At 37.5% G+C, this 21,524-nt stretch overlaps 1 pseudogene; it reads right to left on the bottom strand.

The window, feature by feature from the left end:
• LOC128661292 (zinc finger protein 850-like) overlaps positions 1 to 20,548 on the bottom strand; it is a 65,768-nt pseudogene extending 45,220 nt beyond the window's left edge.
• Between the last annotated feature and the right edge of the window lie 976 nt (positions 20,549 to 21,524).

The following is a 21,524-nucleotide window of genomic DNA, read 5'->3' as shown; positions in this document are numbered from 1 at the left end:
TTGATGGTGAACAGATCAAAACACTGACAGAATCCATGGATGGCAGGCTTTTGAGTGTCCTTGCAAAGAAAGGTGGCTATATTGGTCACTGATTTGTTTTTGTTTTGTTTTTGAATGTCAGAAATGTATATTTGTGAATGTTGAGATGTTATATTGGTTTCACTGGTAAAAATAAATAATTGAAATGGGTATATATTTGTTTTTTGTTAAGTTGCCTAATAATTATGCACAGTAATAGTCACCTGCACACACAGATATCCCCCTAAAATAGCTATAACTAAAAACAAACTAAAAACTACTTCCAAAACTATTCAGCTTTGATATTAATGAGTTTTTTGGGTTCATTGAGAACATGGTTGTTGTTCAATAATAAAATTAATCCTCAAAAATACAACTGTGTATATATATATATATATATATATATATATATATATATATATATATATATATATATATAGTGCAATAGGTCCAGCACAAGTAACAGTTCAGAGTTAGTTAGCAAAGTGCACGGTAGCCAGAGGGTCCTGCTCACCTCTCATATGTAAATCCAAAAGGAAAAAAGTGAATGGCTCCAGCACTGTTTCTTTTAAAAGTGAAAAAACCTTTATTAAGGTGACAAAATGAACAGACAGCAACGTTTCGGGTAACGCAGACCCTTAATCATGCTATGGATTGCTCTGCAGCACAGCTTTAAATAGGCCAGATGGCTTAATTACAAACATATTAACTCCATATTGGCTGAACTTTTTTTGCCCATTGATAGAAATTACTACTGCCATCTATTGGGCCAATTCATGAATTACACATGTAGAAAAACAGAATTATTTTTTTTTAAAGTCTAAACAAAAATGTTAAATACATAGGTAAAGTTAAACACATGAGTAGTGATGCAAAGTTTAATCATGACATCCAAAATTAAAAATGCATATATATATATGAAGAAAGATAAAATTTATAAAAACAAATGGAGATCATAATCTCTATTCAGACCTACTGGATGTAGAGTTAACTTAAAACTCTACATCCAGTAGGTCTGAATAGAGATTATGATCTCCATTTGTTTTTATAAATTTTATCTTTCTTCATATATATATGCATTTTTAATTTTGGATGTCATGATTAAACTTTGCATCACTGCTCATGTGTTTAACTTTACCTATGTATTTAACATTTTTGTTTAGACTTTAAAAAAAAATTCTGTTTTTCTACATGTGTAATTCATGAATTGGCCCAATAGATGGCAGTAATAATTTCTATCAATGGTCAAAAAAAGTTCAGCCAATATGGAGTTAATATGTTTGTAATTAAGCCATCTGGCCTATTTAAAGCTGTGCTGCAGAGCAATCCATAGCATGATTAAGGGTCTGCGTTACCCGAAACGTTGCTGTCTGTTCATTTTGTCATTTACATATGAGAGGTGAGCAGGACCCTCTGGCTACCGTGCACTTTGCTAACTCACTCTGAACTGTTACTTGTGCTGGACCTATTGCACTCTTTGTATGTTACCTTCCTGTGGAGGTCTCGAGCACAATATACACTTGATGGAGGTGCAAAATGAAGGTTTGGATGTTTTTTCATACTCGGATGTAGATGCCTCTAGGATAACAGCCCTTGCAAGAGGATCAAGAGAATTCCTTAGAGACACAGCAAACACCAATATGTCAAAGAATTGGGAAAAAGCACACACAAATTGTTATCCTATGAGCTACATACTACCACTTTGGCTGAATACTACAGTGTAAGGCGGATTCCAAGAGGCCTGAGAATCAATCTAAGACCTACCATTATGGCCAATAATGAAAAGTATCGCAAAAGATTTGAGTGCATTTTAAATAAGTGTTCTTTCGACATTATTGTGTGGACAGTTGAATGCCTCGAGGATAAAATGGACAAACAAAAAGTGTTGGTTATAGAATGCGAACAAGCATTGAATATCCATTTCTCCACGGAAGAATTACAAAATATCAAAGCAGAGGTGAACAAACTGTTAGATGATTACCAAAAGGAACTTAAAGAAATTAAAAGACAAAAGTTTACAAGAGACGAAGAAGATTACCAGCAAGATCGTGTATACAGGTGGTCACATGATAGTCGCGGCCATGACGTGATGTGGAAGCGACAAGGCAGAGGCGGAGGTGCATGGAGAGGAGCGAGACACGCTCCGAAAACAACCGCAATGGGCAACTCACCTTCCAGTTCCTCTGAAGATTTTTTCAGCTCCGGTACAGAAAACGATACCGGAGGGGAGGAAAGAAACACCGGTCCCAGTGGAGACACCCGCTCACAGCGGAGCAGCGTGAGGAGCAAACAGCCGCAAAGGGGAAAGAAAAAAGTGACTCACTAAATTCAAGGTACCAACAAAACCTCCCTGATCAAAATCCCTTTGAACTGTCTATATACACTCCGGCTGGACTGATCCAACAGGAGAATGGTAATCCTGATATACCTAATGAAGTTCATAATAGTAATATTGTTGTGAACATTTCTAAATATGTTTTATCTAAAGATGAATATTCTGTGTTAGGCAAGGGGTTATCATTTTGTCCTACAAGTCATGTAAATGAATTTACTGTTGAAAAAGATTTATACAGATTCTTTCGCACTTTAAAATTAAAGGCACACTTTGGCAATGAAAATGATGGTATGGTTTGTGATACATCTATTGATAGTGATAATGCCATGTTTAATCTAAAGTCTTTCAAACTTAAGAATAAGTCTACCTTTGTCCCCAGTTCAACTAACCCAGGTGTTGAAACATTTATTAAGTTTGTTCAAAATGATGTGAAGAATTTACTATCACAGAAAAAGTTTAAACAAAAAGGTAACATTTCTTATGGAGAAAGGCAGGCATTAAAAAATCTTGCAAAAAATAAAAACATCACCATTAAAAATGCAGATAAGGGTGGGGCGGTTGTTGTATTAGATACTGAGTTTTATGTACAAGAAATTTTAGGCCAGTTATCTGATGGTGGCATCTACCAGATCTTAGAGGGAGACCCTTTATTGGATATTAAGAAGGAAATTAAAACAACAGTAGACACAGCTCTAAAAAACAATATAATTTCAAAAGATCTTGCAAAATTCCTCACAAAAACTGATCCTATCACTCCTGTGTTTTATACACTACCTAAACTTCATAAAAATTACAATGCCCCCCCTGGCAGACCTATCGTCGCCAGTACAGATTCTGTATTTTCACATATCGCTATTTTTATAGATAAGATTCTTAATCCTATTGCATCCAAACAAACCTCTTTTCTTAAAGATACAGGTGATTTGTTGAAAAAACTTTCTAATATTTCGGATGTGGATAATGATATCCTTTTCTCATTAGATGTTGTGAGCCTTTACACATGTATCCCCCATGAAGCAGGCATTCAGGCTACCCTTGAATCTATTAAACAAGAAAATAACTTCTCTTTGCAACAAAGTAATTTCATTGAGGATTTACTCAATATATTGTTATATCTCAATTATTTTCTTTTTCAGGACACATTCTATTTACAAAAACGTGGAACCGCGATGGGTTCGAATATGGCCCCTTCATACGCCAACATCTTTGTTAGCCAATTTGAGGAGAAAAATGTTTATACCAATCAAGACTTTAAAACTAAATGTAGGCTATGGCTTCGCTATATAGATGATGTCTTTGGCGTATGGAGGGGCCCTATTTCATCCTTAATAGACTTTGTTGATGAGCTTAATAAGTGCACTGATAGTTTGAGATTTACTTTAAATTTTTCTGACACCTCTATAAATTACCTTGACACGATCATATACAAAAAAGATTCAGTTCTTAAAACAGATCTTTATGTTAAGCCAACTGATCGTAATACATTACTACAATATAATAGTTACCACCCTAAGAGAGTTTTTTCTTCCATTCCAAAAAGCCAATTCATAAGAACTATTAGAAATGTACAGGACAAGGATATGCAAGAAATTAGACTTGAGGAAATGGCTAACAAATTTAAAGAGAGAGGATATCCCCCATCTATGATCACTAGATGTAAAAATGAAGCTCTACATGAGAAAAGTGTTAAACCAAAGAAGAACAATAAACGTATATTTTTTTCTTCAGAATTTAATACACATAGTGATCATATTGCTAATATCATTAAAAAAACACTGGTATCTTTTGGGTAAGTTTAACCCTCATATATCTGAATTTCAAGCCCCCCCTATACACTCATACAGACGAGTTAAAAATATTAGGGATACCTTAGTTAAGGCTGACATTGGCAGTACAAACACCAGTAGGATTACCTATCTTACTACCCCCAAAAAGGGCTCATACCCCTGTCTCCATTGTGCACAATGTAATGCTATGATAAAAGGTAAACACATAGCACAAACCAATGACCGAAAAATTCGGGAAATTAATGGGTACTATACCTGTGACACAGACTTTGTAGTCTACCTATTAAAATGTCCGTGTGGGAGGGGCTATGTAGGGGAAACTACACGCCCCATTAGAGATAGGATTAGTGGGCATAAATCTTCAATTAGATGCCAAGATAAAACCCTTCCAGTTTCTTCCCATTTTCTTGAAATGGGACACACTGTCAGCCAACTAAGGTACCAAATAATAGATCATATCCCTAAACTTAGGAGAGGAGGGAATAGGGAACTTGAACTCAAAAAGAGAGAGGTAAGGTGGATTCAACAACTTAAAACTCTACATCCAGTAGGTCTGAATAGAGATTATGATCTCCATTTGTTTTTATAAATTTTATCTTTCTTCATATATATATGCATTTTTAATTTTGGATGTCATGATTAAACTTTGCATCACTGCTCATGTGTTTAACTTTACCTATGTATTTAACATTTTTGTTTAGACTTTAAAAAAAAAAATTCTGTTTTTCTACACGTGTAATTCATGAATTGGCCCAATAGATGGCAGTAGTAATTTCTATCAATGGGCAAAAAAAGTTCAGCCAATAAGGAGTTAATATGTTTGTAATTAAGCCATCTGGCCTATTTAAAGCTGTGCTGCAGAGCAATCCATAGCATGATTAAGGGTCTGTGTTACCCGAAACGTTGCTGTCTGTTCATTTTGTCACCTTAATAAAGGTTTTTTAACTTTTAAAAGAAACAGTGCTGAGCCATTCACTTTTTTCCTTTTGGATATATATATATATATATATATATATATATATATATATATATATATATATATATATATATATATATATATATATATATATATATATATATATATATATATATATATATATATATATATAACAAAACAACATGAACATGTGAAACTGCAAAGCAAGATGAAAAATGTTTGTTATCAGCTAGAAATGTATTTAGAAGGTCCTTGGAAAGTTCCAACGGCACTAGAATGTGCCGAATTATACAAGGATCCAAAGTTAGTGAGTCAGTTCACTTAAGTAAGTGCAATACGTAGATATCCAACGAACTTAGGGATCTTGTTAGAAAAAGTCCACAACACTGGGACCCGAACCAATCAAATGAGTATAAAGTTCCAGAATAGTGAAAAGATTAGCCAAGTTGTGGTACAAGTAAAATAATAATAGTTGGAAACAAGGAAATGAAGGAATCCGGCACTTCTTGAAATCTTTAAGAGCACACAGTTTTTATTGGCAGGTAAAAAGAAAAGCAAAAGTAATACATAGCAGCCCCAGCAATTTAGTCATTGCGGCACAGCAAACAAAGAGTTAGCATGGATGGTGGTCACTAAAGCTGACGCGTTTCGGCATCCCCCGCCGTAGTCATAGCATAGATAGTGACCATCATCCTCAAGTTTAAAAAGGGCACTCTTTCACCTCATTGGTTTAAAAGTTAAACACACCTCCAATGTATACTAATAACAATGTTTCTTAATTATTACATTTCAATACCTAATGTGTGGCAATGCGCTAAATAGAGACTTTGTGTGGAGTATTAATTAATTGTTAGAATGTGGACTTGGGCAATAATGAGATTAAGTTATGTTAATAATTGTAATTTGACAATGTTCTGCTGAATAATATGTTATATATTTGTCTGCTTTTAAATAAGACTGTTTAACTTTTGAAAGAATTTTTATTTTTCTATTAATGTTAAGTTAATTTATTTTATATAACGTGTAAGCCTCTGTATTCTTTTAAACCATGGAACATCTGTTTGTTCCTTAAGTTATAGTATTTTATTAAGAATCAGAATAGAGATAAATGTATATATGTTCTCTATCGTGCTTAAACAGGCTTAGACTTGGCATGATTGTCACACATCACAAAAGTCTCAAAAATCACAAAAAGAGACAAACCTAAGTGAGTACATTATGTATACATGTGCATCCTTTTAGGTGCACACATATGCATATGGAACATAAGTCAGTGGGTATAGATTACTAAGACCCTCTCTCCACTGTAAGTTTAAAGCCAGAAATTGATTAGATCAAATTCACTGTTGAGACCTAATGGTCTTCTGGTCTTAAGTTTTAGGATCCAGAAGACCTCTTCTCTGGCCAACAAAAGATCCCTGTTCCCTCCTCTCTGGGGTCGTGGGACATATTTAATTATGGTCCAGCTCAGTGTTGCTGGACTCTTGTTGTGAGACCACAGAAAATGTGTGATCAGAGGAGCAGTAAGGGTACCAAGTTTTATGTTATTTACATGCTCACGCACTCTGGCTCTGACCTCTCTTGAGGTCATGCCAACATATTGTAAATTGTATGTAGTGCACGTCAACAAGTAAACAACATAAGTAGCCCTGCAATTAAAACATCTTTCATGTTCGAAGGATTCACCTGTTACTGTGCTCCTAAAACCATTTCCTACAGTAAGATGGTTACAAGCTATACAATCTGTGTAATGGCATCTGTAGACTCCTTTGGTATCTAGCCACGAGCTGGATGAATTTTCGGTTTTGGCTTTAGGCATTGTCGGTGCTACCCTATTGCCTATGGTGATTCCTCTTCTGAAAGCGAAGCGACAGCATTTCCTGGACAAATCAGCTAAGCCCTCATCTGCTGAAAGCAGGGGAAAATGCTTAGAAATTATTTTGCAGATGTCTGAGTATTGGTCACTGTATGTGGTCAGAAAGGTAATGTTTTCTTTTGATTGATTTTGAATTGACTTATCATCTTTGTTCTTATCAAGTAAATCATTTCTATCCTTTTTACTTATTTCTTTCTTGATACCCAGTAACATTTTCTTGGGATAGCCTCTAGAAACTAACCTATTGGTTAGTTCATTGGCCTGTGTTTCAAACATATTTTTATCTGAGCAATTCCTAAGAGTTCTAACATATTGGCCCTTGGCAATGGCTTTAAAGACTCTGTTAGGATGGTTGCTCTTGGCATGTAAGATTGTGTTTTTCGCTGTGGGTTTGCGAAAAATACTCGTGGAGATGAAACCTTTGGTTTCTGAAATGTTACCTTTTAGATTAACATCTAGGTAATTGGTTGTATTAGGGTCGGTTTCAAACGTGAAACTGAGGCCTATATTGTTACTATTCAAGTACTGAATGAATCTGGGGATCAAATTTGTATCACCTTGCCAGATTAGAATAAGGTCGTCTATGAACCTCTTGTAAAAAGTGATGTATTGTTTGTATTCATTTCTATCTCCATAGATGTGGGACTGCTCCCACCACCCCATATAGAGGTTGGCGTAAGAGGGGGCAAATTTGGCCCCCATAGCAGTCCCACATCTCTGGAGGTAGAAATTATTGTCAAAGCAAAAGTAGTTATGTGTTAAAAGAAAATTAGTTACCCGCAAAATAAAACTGCACTGTTCCTCCTCAAAATGTCCTGAATTTGTTAGAAAATGCCTAATAGCTTTTAGACCTTCTTTGTGGGGGATTGATGAATATAGTGCTTTTACATCTATTGTGACCCAAGTGTTCGTTGTTTTCCAACCCACATCTCTCAAAAGGCCCAATAGATGTTTTGTGTCTGATAAATGGCTTGGTAAGGTCAACACATAGGGCTGCAATATTGCATCCAGCCATTGTGAAAGTTTCTCTGTCAGAGAACCAATGCCACTGATGATAGGTCTCCCATGGACTTCTGTCCCAGGTTTGTGGATTTTGGGCAAGTGGTTGAAAATTGGTCTGACTGGGAATTTAACTTGTAGATATTTGTATGTTTCTTCATCATACATTCCTATTTCCCTTCCTTCATCTAGTAAGTCTAAAAGTTCAGACTCAAAGACATCAGTGGGGTCTTTGTTTAGCAAAATATATTGTTCAGTGTCCATTAGCTGTCGCCTTGCTTCAGTTTGGAATTGATTTTTGCTCATAACCACTATAGAGCCGCCTTTATCCGCGGCTCTAATCACTATGTCATTGTTATTTTGGAGCCTTGTAAGGGCTTCCTTTTCTTTTAATGAAAGATTGGATCTGCCCGAGTTAGAACTGCATTTGTTTGAGAGAGTGGTGAGATCATTCTCCACCCTCTTTTGGAAAATTTCCAAAATTTGACCCCTGTTCTGAATAGGGTAAAAGGAGGAGTTACCTTTAAATTTGGGTAAACTTGGGGTGTTTATAGGCCCCACTGCTCCCAAAGAATGCAATTCTTCTAAGGCTATTACGTCACAGTCTTCCTCAAATGTAAGGTGTGATGTGGTGGTTGTTGTAGTGGTCCTATTTATACCTGTGTCAGACTCATCAGTTTGTTTGTAAAATTTTCTTAGTGTCAAATTTCTAATCAACTTGTTCACATCTAGAAGAGTTGCAAACAAATTGAAATTAGAAGTAGGAACAAAACTAAGGCCTTTATTTAAGACCTTAATTTCAAGGTCAGTTAAGATGTAGTCAGAGATGTTAATAACATTATTCATTACTGGTATTTCGTGTAATGTCCCCTCTTTTGACTCCTCTGTGGATATCTGTTGGACCTGGTCTGTTCTATTTTGTCTTGTTCCAAAGTTGGTGTCTGGGGGTACTGGTTCTTTGTTGCCTTTTGGCCCCCCCCGTTTATACCAACTGGGCCTAGACAAAAAACCTTCTCAAATTCATCCACATTGCCAGATTTGGGAGTTGGCACATATTTACTTGCAGTGCCTATATTTTGTGTGGATTTATGTGAAGGTTGGGGTGGTAGTTGTGGTGGGGGTGGCTGTGTAGCTGAAGTTTGGACCAAGATCGATTTAATTTTAGGTTTAACTGCAGCTTCTGGTGTGTCATACGTGGGTTCTAGGGAAGGTGGTGCAGACTGAGTTTTTTCTAGGTGTGACTGTTCTTCCTCACCTGAGCTTTGGAACTCATCTGTTGATTCTGCTTCACTTTCGCTGAACCTCACTCTTCTATTATCATACTGGTAGTAATTTCTGCCTCTTCTCCCCCTCCCTCTACCCCTTCTACCTCTATTACCTCTGGGGTATGGTTGGTAACTTCTAGATAAAGACTTGTCCCTCCTATGCCACACATACACTCTGTTCAAGTCATAGTCATTCTGGTCCCTGATGTACTTCCTATGTTTAATCTCTAATAATAGCTTTTTAGCTTCAGATATACTTTCTGATAAAATTTTATCAAATTTAAGATAATCTTCAAAATCTCTTCTTTTGTTCAATTCTGACTGTGTTAAACCTATCTGGACTAATATTTCCTTTAGTAAAATCGATTTAAATTCAACAATTAGTAATATTAATTTCAAAGAACAGTCCGACAGGGTCTGATTCCAGCGTGTAATAAACTCCTTGTCTTCTGTAATGAAGGTCGGGAATTTGTTTAAACGAAGCCCTCTGGGTATCATTTCCATTTCATGATATTTCATGAGTATTTGTATGTCACATTTTGTCTTTAGTTCCCTTTTGAGGAGTAGCTCCATGTCGTCAAATAAAGTGCTTAATGTCAGTTGTGATTTATATGTGGTAAATATTTTGTCCAGTTCAATATCAGTTCCCTTCCTTTCTGTCGATGGTTTGAGTGAAAATAATTCACATATTTCTTCTAAGTCAGTCATGTTGAAGAGATGAATATCACACAAACTAACAAAGTCTCTTTCTTATTAATTATATTTATATTGTGCTTAATACGTGCAATACTTGTGCACAGCTTGGGGTGCTAATGTTTGACAGTTGCTTGAGACACGCTCTGATTCTTTGTTGTGTCTTATATTTATGTATATGTAGCCAAAACAGTTCAGAAATCAAGTTACTCTCGGGAGGTAAAACACTTGTAATCAAGTGCTGTTCACTTAAAGTCCCTGTTGTCTCATATCGAGGAGTTTAGGGGAAGCCAAAACCCCTTGGTAACAAACGTTAAAATACAGTAGGTTCTCCTGTTCATATGAGGTACAAGGGATGACACCTTTAAAGTTCGTATACACTCAGTCAATAGAAAGCGGTTATGCTACAGGACTAGACAAACAGTTCACAATTCACAATTAAAGCTTATTCATTCAAGCTCATATTTACGTCGTACTCACAAATTGGATACTTCAGCGTTCGGTCCTGGGGGAACAAGTCTCACTCGTCCACTGCAGTGTCTCCGGTCATGACCGTTTGTTCCCCTGTTCGAACACGCTGGAAACTTCTCTGCGTGTGAGTATGCGAGTGCGTCCTGGCTTCCCGCGGCGTCTGACGTCACTGAGTGATTCCGTCTCTGGAAGTCTGTACGATAGGCAAAAGGTGTCAATTCCCGGAGTGTAGGCCAGATATCCCGGTAGGCTTATGGAACTTGGAAACAAGGAAATGAAGGAATCCGGCACTTCTTGAAATCTTTAAGAGCACACAGTTTTTATTGGCAGGTAAAAAGAAAAGCAAAAGTAATACATAGCAGCCCCAGCAATTTAGTCATTGCGGCACAGCAAACAAAGAGTTAGCATGGATGGTGGTCACTAAAGCTGACGCGTTTCGGCATCCCCCGCCGTAGTCATAGCATAGATAGTGACCATCATCCTCAAGTTTAAAAAGGGCACTCTTTCACCTCATTGGTTTAAAAGTTAAACACACCTCCAATGTATACTAATAACAATGTTTCTTAATTATTACATTTCAATACCTAATGTGTGGCAATGCGCTAAATAGAGACTTTGTGTGGAGTATTAATTAATTGTTAGAATGTGGACTTGGGCAATAATGAGATTAAGTTATGTTAATAATTGTAATTTGACAATGTTCTGCTGAATAATATGTTATATATTTGTCTGCTTTTAAATAAGACTGTTTAACTTTTGAAAGAATTTTTATTTTTCTATTAATGTTAAGTTAATTTATTTTATATAACGTGTAAGCCTCTGTATTCTTTTAAACCATGGAACATCTGTTTGTTCCTTAAGTTATAGTATTTTATTAAGAATCAGAATAGAGATAAATGTATATATGTTCTCTATCGTGCTTAAACAGGCTTAGACTTGGCATGATTGTCACACATCACAACGAACTTAGGGATCTTGTTAGAAAAAGTCCACAACACTGGGACCCGAACCAATCAAATGAGTATAAAGTTCCAGAATAGTGAAAAGATTAGCCAAGTTGTGGTACAAGTAAAATAATAATACTTAGCTGAGTCCCGCTTGAATAATGTGGTACAGTTCCTGTAGTACCTGGTGGTCTGAGTGAAAGCCAGGCACATCCAACATCCACCGGCGCGTCCTGATAGGTAGATACCCCCGGTCCCGTCGGCAGGTCCCCTCCTGTATCAGCCGCCGTCACGTGGTACTGGAACACTCTGACGTCAGAGCGACAGCGCTATTGGTAGACGCTGGGTGATGAAGTCAGCAGGAGAGCCCGTAGGCAGCAGTAGAAGCGGGTAAAAGGGCAAAAGTCCCCAGTGAGCCAAAAAAGCGGTATAAAATCCGCTATATGCAGAAAACTTGCAAAAAAAGCAAAGAAGATGTAAACATTGGGTATTTCTAAACTCAGGACAAAATTTAGAAACTATTTAGCATGGGTGTTTTTTAGTGGTTGTAGATATGTAACAGATTTTGGGGTTCAAAGTTAGAAAAAGTGTGGGTTTTTTTCCATTTTTCCTCATATTTTATATTTTTTTTATAGTAAATGATAAGATATGATGAAAATAATGGTATTTTTAGAAAGTCCATTTAATGGCGAGAAAAACGGTATATAATATCTGTGGGTACAGTAAATGAGTAAGAGGAAAATTTCAGCTAAACCCAAACACTGCAGAAATGTAAAAATAGCCTTGGTCCCAAACGGACAGAAAATGGAAAAGTGCTCTGGTCACTAAGGGGTTAATGTTTATGATTATATGTATTTTTTATCATATAGGTTTTTTTATTATTTTTTATACATGGGATGTCCTTTATTTTTACTCTTTATTTTTTACACTTTGTTAATTAATTTTCTTACGACACAGGAGTTCTCTTTTTTCTCCCTTGTCTGCTATGTATGATAAGCTTGTATATTCTTTTGCCCTGTACAAATATCTTTATGACCAGTACCACTGGTCTTGTTTAGTTTCAGCTTACCTTATTGGCCTGTAATGAGGGATCTCATTATGAGCCCATTGGCTGCCTATTTGTATATAGGGCATAGCATTACCTGTGATCCTTAGCCTCTGATGAAGCGCATGTGCGCATGCGTGAAACGCGTCAGGTAATCTTTGAGTTACTCACCTATGCATCAGGCAACTGTTGCTGAATAAATACCTGTTTTCCAAGCCTCAAGTCTCCGGTTCTCCTTACGGAACCTGGTTTTATATATATATATTATAAATATATATATATACATATATATATATATATATATATATATATATATATATACACTGTATATATATTAATTTAATAATGAATTGGAGGCCACGACAAGCCACGCCCCAAGTCAAGCCCATTTAAAAAGTGTCCAGGATTTTTTTGGGCAAAAGGTGGCAACCCTAGCATGAACCCATCATAGAACAGACATTATCAGCATGGCCCAACAGTCTTTATGGCAAACAAATTGGTGCCAACCTTGCCACTTCATATATTTTACCTTTTCTAAATAAGTAATTAGTATTTAAAAAGGGTTAAAATTCTTTGGGCCACTCATTTATGTGGATACTAGTCCTAAATCCCAATCACACGGGCCATTCTTTGCTGTACAGCGGTCCACCCCTTGCTCTCTCTCCCCCTCTCTTTTGCTTTCTCTCTCCCCCTCTCTTTTGCTTTCTCTCCCCCCTCTCTTTTGCTCTCTTTCTCCCCCCTCTCTTTTGATCTCTCCTACCCTCTCTTTCGCTCTCGCTCCCCCTCTCCTTTGCACTCCCTCTCCCCCCTCTCTTTTGCTCTCTCTCTCCCCTCTCTTTTGCTCTCTCTCTCTCCCCCCTCTCTTTTGTACTCTCTCTTCCCCTCTTTTTTGCTCTCCCCTCCCTCATTTGCTCTCTCTCCCCCTCTCTTTTGCACTCTCTCTCTTTTGCGCTCTCGCTCCCCCTCTCTTTTGTGCTCTCTTTCTCCCCCTCTTCTTTGCACTCTCTCTCCCTCTCTTTTGCTCTCTCTTCCCTCTCTTTTGCTCTTTCTCTCTTCCCCCTTTATTTTGCTCTCTCTCCCCCTTTCTTTTGTTCTCTCTCTCTCTCGCTCTCTCTCTCCCCCTTTCTTTTGTTATCTCTCTCTTCCCCTCTCTATTTTACTCTCTCCCCCTCTCTTTTTCTCTATCTTCTCTCTTTTGCTCTTTCCCCCCCCCCTTTTGTTCTCTCTCTCCACCTATCCTTTGCGCTCTCTCCCCCCCCCCTCTTTTGCTCTCTCTCTCCCCCCTTTATTTTGCTCTCTCTCCCCCTTTCTTTTGTTCTCTCTCTCTCCCCCTTTCTTTTGTTATCTCTCTCTTCCCCTCTCTATTTTACTCTCTCTCCCTCTCTTTTTCTCTATCTTCTCTCTTTTGCTCTTTCCCCTCCCCTCTTTTGCTCTCTCTCTCTCCCCCTCTCTTTTGCTCTCTCCCCCCCTCTCTTTTGCTCTCTCTCCCCCTCTCTTTTGCGCTCTCTCTCTACCCCTCTTTTGCACTCTCTCCCCCCTCTGTTTTGCGCTCTCTCCCCCTCTTTTGCACTCTCTCTCCCCCTCTCTTTTGCTCTCTCTCTCTCCCCCATTTTTTGCTCTCTCCCCCTCTTTTTTTCTTTCTCTCCCTCTCTTTTGCTTGCTCTCTCTCTCCCACTCTCTTTTGCGCTCTCTCCCCCTCTTTTGCACTCTCTCTCCCCCTCTGTTTTGCGCTCTCTCTCTCCCCCTCTTTTGCACTCTCTCTCCCCCTCTCTTTTGCTCTGTCTCTTCCCCCTCTCTTTTGCTCTCTCTCTCTCCCCCCGTTTTTTGCTCTCTCCCTCTTTTTTTCTTTCTCTCCCTCTTTTTTGCTCTCTCTCTCCCCCTTTCTTTTGTTATCTCTCTCTCCCCCTCTCTTTTGCTCTCTCCCCCCCCTCTATTTTACTCTCTCCCCCTCTCTTTTTCTCTCTCTTCCCTCTTTTGCTCTATCTTCCCTCTCTTTTGCTCTCTCCCCCCTCTATTTTGATCTCTCTCTCTCTGGACAGTGCCCGGGCTCGGTACCAGCCACGTCCACTCCCGTCTGGCCATGCCCACTCCCGCCCACCGTTGTCAAGCCATGGACAGCAGATCAGGTATACTCTAAGGCCAGGTGTGTTTGTCCTTGCGCTGTCTCTACTGCGCATGACAGCTTCGGACAAACACACTTGGCCTTTTATATTATAGGACATACAGGGCGTGAACCCATCATAGAAAATACGTTATCAGCCTGGCCCAACGTTCTTTATGGCAAACAAATTGGTGCCAACCTTGCCACTTCATAAGTAATTGGTATTAAAAAAAGAGTTAAAATCCTTTGAGCCACTAATTTATGTGTGGTTTTTATGGCAGAAAAACTGGTGCCAACCTTGCCACTTCATATATTTTAAATATTCTGAAATAAGTAACTGGTTCAAATCTTGGGCCAATAATTTCTCTGTGGCTGTATATAGGCCATGAACCCCTTCATAGGATAGACATGTTCTCAATAAATAACTGGTATTTTGAAAGAGTTAAAATACTTTGGGCCTATCATTTCTGCGTGGATATATACAGGGCGTGAACCCCTTCATAAAATCCACATATTCTCAGACTGGCCTAACGGTTTATATGGCAAAAAAACTAATGCCAACCTTGCCACTTCATATATTTGACCTTTTCTAAATAAATAACTGGTATTTCAAATGGGTTAAATCCTTTGGGCCACTTATTTCTGTGTGGATCAATACAGGGAGTGATTCCCTTCATAGGATAAACATCTTCCCAGCCTGGCCCAATGCTTTTTGTAGCAAACAAACTGGTGCCAGTGTTGCCATCTTATATATTTAAGATTTCTGAAGAAGTAACTGGTATTTTAAAAGGGTAAAAATCCTTTGGGCCACTCATTTATGTGTGGATATATACAGAATGTGAGCCCCAGTGGTGGACTATTGTAGGTGGTTTACCCCCCTGGATGTTTTAATTGTACATGCAGGTGGTAATCACTTGGGGCTCATGCCCCAGAGGGAACTAGTGAGAATAATAAAACGGGACTTAGGTAGATTGCAGGATTTGCTCCCCCAATTAACAATTGGCTGGTCCGATATTGTTCCTAGAATGGTGTGGCAGGCATCATAGGACCCAAAACTGGATAGCAGTAGGAAAAAAGTGAATAAATTGATTGGGACCTTTATTAGGAGGATTGGAGGGGTGGTTGTCCATCATAGGGATTTGGAAGAGGTTGGTCAAGGGGAACTCTACTTGAAGAATGGTGACCATTTAAATAATTTTGGCTTGCAGCTATATATTTTGGATTTTAAGGAGGTTATGAAGGTTATTTAAGGTGGTGGCAGGACTGGGCTGATAAATCAGGCCAGTCTTTGGCGGTGGTGCTAGTTCGGGTTTAAATGTAGTATATGGCCATAAGGATAATGGTAATTTTTGCCTCCCCATGGGGTGGGAGTGCAGGGGTATACTTATAGGGGCAAGGGGTCCTCTATAGGTGAATTATTAGATGTGAAGTGAATGGACTCAACCGGGAAAGGTTGTGTCCAGAGGAAGGACGGCCAGGATACGAATAGGGGAACTAGCACCGCTTACTGGTTTCAGTTAAATAAGGTTTGCATTAAGAACAGTGTTTTATGTATATTGTTGCTATATCGTTATTTATATGGTTATAAAAGAGTTTTATTTATTTAATAAAGTTGGCTGCGGCCAAAAGATTTTATACCAAGAAAAGTCTGGCGTTTTTCTTCAAGCAATTGTTAAAATGGAGAATTGGTTATAAATGCAGACATCCCAACCTGCAAAAACTCATTTCAGGGAGGTGGCTTCACCCGCTACTGCGCCACCACCCCCCCAGTTATATATTTGACACCTTGAAATCCTACATAAGATAGAGACTTATCATTAAAGTAGCTTCCCACTAAAGTCACATTAAAAAAAGTAGCTTTATTGCACAACCACATACAACAAACCTATTTTCCAGTGATCGTACGCTTGTTGAATGCTTAAATATTTTAGAATACAAAGTTTAATTACATGCAGTAAATAAGGTAGTATTTGTGTTTTTTTTTATTAAAATCAGTGGGGTGGGTTTGTTACTGATGCATGCTTTGAAGGTTCTATAACATCCCAGGAACTAAAGGCATTCCTTAAAGAAACACTTTTCCGGATTTGGGCCACATTGGATCATGGTACTTGGAGTTTCAGGGAGATTGCATTCCATTTGCTGTCATCAGGGAGCCGCTATTACAATCAGGGAGAATCCCTGAACTTCAGGAAGAGCTGGGATGTCTGTAAATGTGTGGTGGTTAAGGAAGGGTCGGAACTCGACGACTCATTAGGTCATGAGTTTTCAGATTATACATTTGTGTAAAACTTCTTCCACACTCTGTACATGTGAAAGGCTTTTCTCCTGTGTGAAACCTTTCATGAGTTTTCATATTACTCTTTTGTGTAAAACTTTTTCCACACTCTGTACAAGTGAAAGGCTTTTCTCCTGTGTGAATCATTTCATGAGTTTTCAGATTATCCATTTGTGTAAAACTTTTTCCACACTCTGTACATGTGAAAGGCTTTTCTCCTGTGTGAAACCTTTCATGAGTTTTCAGATTACTCTTTTGTGTAAAACTTTTTCCACACTCTGTACAAGTGAAAGGCTTTTCTCCTGTGTGAATCCTTTCATGAGTTTTCAGATTACTCTTTTGTGTAAAACATTTTCCACACTCTGTACATGTGAAAGGCTTTTCTCTTGTGTGAATCCTTTCATGCTTTTTCAGACTACTCTTTTCTGTAAAACATTTTCCACACTCTGTACAAGTGAAAGGCTTTTCTCCTGTGTGAATCCTTTCATGAGTTTTCAGATCACTCTTTTGTGTAAAACTTTTTCCACACTCTGTACATGTGAAAGGCCTTTCCCCTGTGTGAATCTTTTCATGAGTTTTCAGATTATTTATTTGTGTAAAACCTTTTCCACACTCTGTACATGTGAACAACTTTTCTCCTGTGTGAATCCTTTCATGAGTTTTCAGACAATCCATTCGTGTAAAACTTTTTCCACACTCTGTACATGTGAACGGCTTTTCTCCTGTGTGAATCCTTTCATGAGTTTTCAGATCACTCTTTTGTTTAAAACTTTTTCCACACTCTGTACATGTGAACGGCTTTTCCCCTGTGTGAATCCTTTCATGATATTTCAGCTCACTCTTTTCTGTAAAACTTTTTCCACACTCGGCACATGTGAAAGGCTTTTCTCCTGTGTGAATCCTTTCATGAGTTTTCAGACAATCCATTCTTGTAAAACTTTTTCCACACTCTGTACATGTGAACGGCTTTTCTCCTGAGTGACTCCTTTCATGAGTTTTCAGATTACACTTTTGTGTAAAAAAAATTCCACACACTGTACATGTGAAAGGCTTTTCTCCTGTGTGAATCTTTTTATGACTATTCAGATGATGCATTTGTGTAAAACATTTGCCGCACTCAGTACATGTGTGTGGTTTCTCACCTGTGTGAATTTTGTAGTGTTCTAGTAGATGAGACTTCCATCTAAAGCTTTTCTCACATTCTGTACATTTGAAAGGTTTCTCCTTTGTATGAATCATTTGGCTAGATTGTAGACTTTTCCCTTCTTTAATAGGTTTTGAAAACTCAGTAAATATGTGTGGTTTATCCTCAGGGATAATAATTTCACTAGATAACTCATAAATGTTGTCCTCTTGTTTGATAACTAAATTAATCTCTGTACATAATGATTGCTTCACATTTCCTGCCAATTCACCATCTTCTCTAAATATCTGTTGTGATATCCCCAATGTTTGTGAATAGTCATTTGTGTCTAAGACTTTCAGAGTTTGCGGTATCATTCTGATGCTTCCTGTAGTGAAGGATGGATATGAACTATTCACGTGTTTGTCTACATAAAAAGAAATGGAATAAAGAAAAATAAGAATGTTTATTCTTTATGATATAATCTATCTCAATAAAAAACATTATTTTTTACTCAAAAAATGTCCTAAAAAAGGATGACTAGAATGTAAACATTACTACATCATAGTAAACTAAATTACTGATTACTGATGAAAACAAGTTATAGGGCCGCATCAAACAAGGTGCGTGTGGATAAAGTTCTCAGCCAGGGAACAAGTACATCTGTATTCAGGGCAAGAGAGGTGGCATCCACCATCCTCATTTAACATTGCACAAGCAACTGCACATACAGCCCTACCCGGCTTATGCTCAACCAGTTGGGTGAGAACATAATGTCTTAATCATCACAGACTAATCATCAGTGTGAGATGTTTTGAGAGGGTAAGAAGCAGTGACCTTATGATAATCTTTAGCTTTCGGCTGTGGTTCTATTTATATAAACAGCTAAAAACTTTATTAGTTTAATAATAATCACTGGGAAATTAAGCACATAAATCAGTGGTGGTTCTGGGGTGTGGAACACTGGGGAGTTGTGGGTGTTCCACACATGGGAACAAGGTAGTCATAAGTGTAGTTATGGGTGTTCCATGGGCGAGGTCAGGGCAGGGGAAGATGGAGTTGCCAGTGTTCTGAGTAATGAACCAGGTCAGGGGGTGAGGTTAGGAAGTTGTTGGACATGATCTGTCTAAAAGGACATAGGGGGGAGTTGTATTTTGTATTTTTTACCCTTCTTCTCAGCCCAATGGGGGTTGCTCCTTCTTATTTAATTGTCACTGACACAAATGTTCTTAAAGATGCAGATATAAATATAATAGTTTATATTTGTTTAATGAGCGATCTATTCTATTCTCCCAGTAATTAAAGTCAGCATAATATCTATTTTACTCACCTAACACATATGAGTTCATGCTGATTACAGGCTCCAATGTCTGTGCTCAGGAAGAAGGTTCCCTTATTCACTCCAGTTACATCAATACCTGATATCTCTCAGTGCTCTGGTTGTGTCTGTAAAAAGTATATTAAATGGTTTAGACAGATAATAATAAATAATGGTTCTGATTAACTGTACGTATGGTATAATTACATTACATGTGAAACAGATCAGCTGATTAGGTTATTACATATGTGATATTGATTCAGCACAAGCATTTAGTACAGTTAGCTCTGTGAGCGCTATAATTGCCCCTTAAATATGAATCTTCCCAGATCTATACAACATAACAGTAGAAAATCTATTTAAGTGGGGCCATATCACAACTTTACAAATATATTATAATCTTTGGTTTTATCATTTATTTGAAACAATATATTCTCCTGAAATCAGTTGTTTAAATACAAGTTATAATTGGATACTGCAGTATTGGTATTGTACTTCCTACTAATTCTCACTGTCAGACATTTTGTTATGTGCTCCACCCCCAGTCCTTTAACTTCTCTTGGTCAATACTGATTTGTGTTAAATCACACTGCAAGGGGGGACACTAAAATGTTTATTTAAATTGTTATCTTGGATAGAGTTTAAAAAAAAAAGATTTATTTTTGTTTACATAGAGTGATAATATAATGAGATCTGTTCTTTTGGCAAATTCAGTCTATTTTAAAAAGGACCATAAAATATAGAATTACAAAACCACAAATGCATAATACAATTACAATGCAATAAAACTTACTATGAATTTAAAAGAGCAGCAGATTGTTTTCTGATAAACTGAGTTCTGCACCTGTACCATGTGACAGCTATCAGCCAATAACAGACTCCTGTACCATGTGACAGCTATCAGCCAATAACAGACTCATATGTTTATATAATGTGATCTCCTGCATATGCTAAGTAGGAGCCGGAGCCTCAGGTCATTAAAAGGCTGTGTACAATTTAATAATGAAAATAAATTACAGACAGCAAACAGTTATTTTACATAAAAATAAAGCTAAAGGTGAAATTTCCCATACACTTTATACTATTTTATACACCGGTAAAACAAGTCATTAGAAACACATTAAAGGGACAGCAAAGTCACAATTACACTTTTATGATTCAAATTTAAACAACTTTCCAATTTCCTTCTATTATCAAATCTGCTTTATTCCCTTGGGGACCTTTGTGACAAAGCATATAATGCCCTATGGTGCGCTAGCTGCTGATTAGTGGCACATACATGCCTCTTGTCATTGGCTCACCTTATGTGCTCAGCTAGCTCTCAGTAGTGCATTGCTGCTGCTTCAATAAAGGATACCTAGAAAATGAAGAAAATATCATAATAGAAGTCCACTGGAAAGTTTTTGAAAATTATTTGTTCTATTTAAATGATGAAAAACATTTGGGGTTTCTTGTTATTTTAAGGGGAAACCAAATGTACAGGAAACTGTCCCTTTAAGCCTGTGATCATGTGACACAAACAGCAGCAGCTGAAGGTGCAGAATACACTTACTAAGGTCTTTACTAACAACAAGAATCAGTCACAGATCAGTGGGATAAACGTTCTGATGATAAACAGGTGCAGCTAATAGAAATAAGAAATGTATTATAAAATAACCTCATTAGAAATAAAATAATATGCAGATCACAAGATATTTATCATTAGATCAGTATATGTGATGAGACTGATACATCAGGGCCATAAGCTGAGTGATATTTATTACTGGAGCAAATAGCAGCTTCACACTAATATTAAATGAAAATGGTTTATCTGGGCTCTACAGTTAATTATAAACCTATAGGGAAATACAGGATTCTAGTTGGCTGATGCTTAAAAAACATAATTTATCTAAGAACTTACCTGATAAATTATTTTTTTTCACAATGGCAAAAGTCCATGAGTTAGTGACGTATGGGATATACATTCCTACCAGGAGGGGGCAAAGTTTCCCAAACCTCAAAATGCCTATAAATACACCTCCCACCTCACTCATACCTTAGTGTAATGTATAGCCAAGTAGTGAGGTGTAAAAAGGAGAAAAAAAGCAAACAAAAGAGAGGTACTGGAAAATAATATTGTACAAAAAAATATAACCACCAAAAACAGGGTGGGCCTTATGGACTCTTGCCATTATGAAAGAAATGAATTTATCAGTTAATTTCTTACATAAATTATATTTTCTTTCATGTAAATGGCAAGAGTCCATGAGCTAGTGACATATGGGATATAATACCCAAGATGTGGAAATCCACAAAAGAGTCACTAGAGAGGGAGGGATAAAATTAAATCCAAACAAA

This window comes from Bombina bombina, chromosome 5 (assembly GCF_027579735.1).
Source record: "Bombina bombina isolate aBomBom1 chromosome 5, aBomBom1.pri, whole genome shotgun sequence".
In the NCBI taxonomy this organism is placed as follows: Eukaryota; Metazoa; Chordata; class Amphibia; order Anura; family Bombinatoridae; genus Bombina; species Bombina bombina.
Note: the sequence above shows the minus strand (reverse complement) of the source record. Positions and strands in the feature narration are given on the sequence as shown.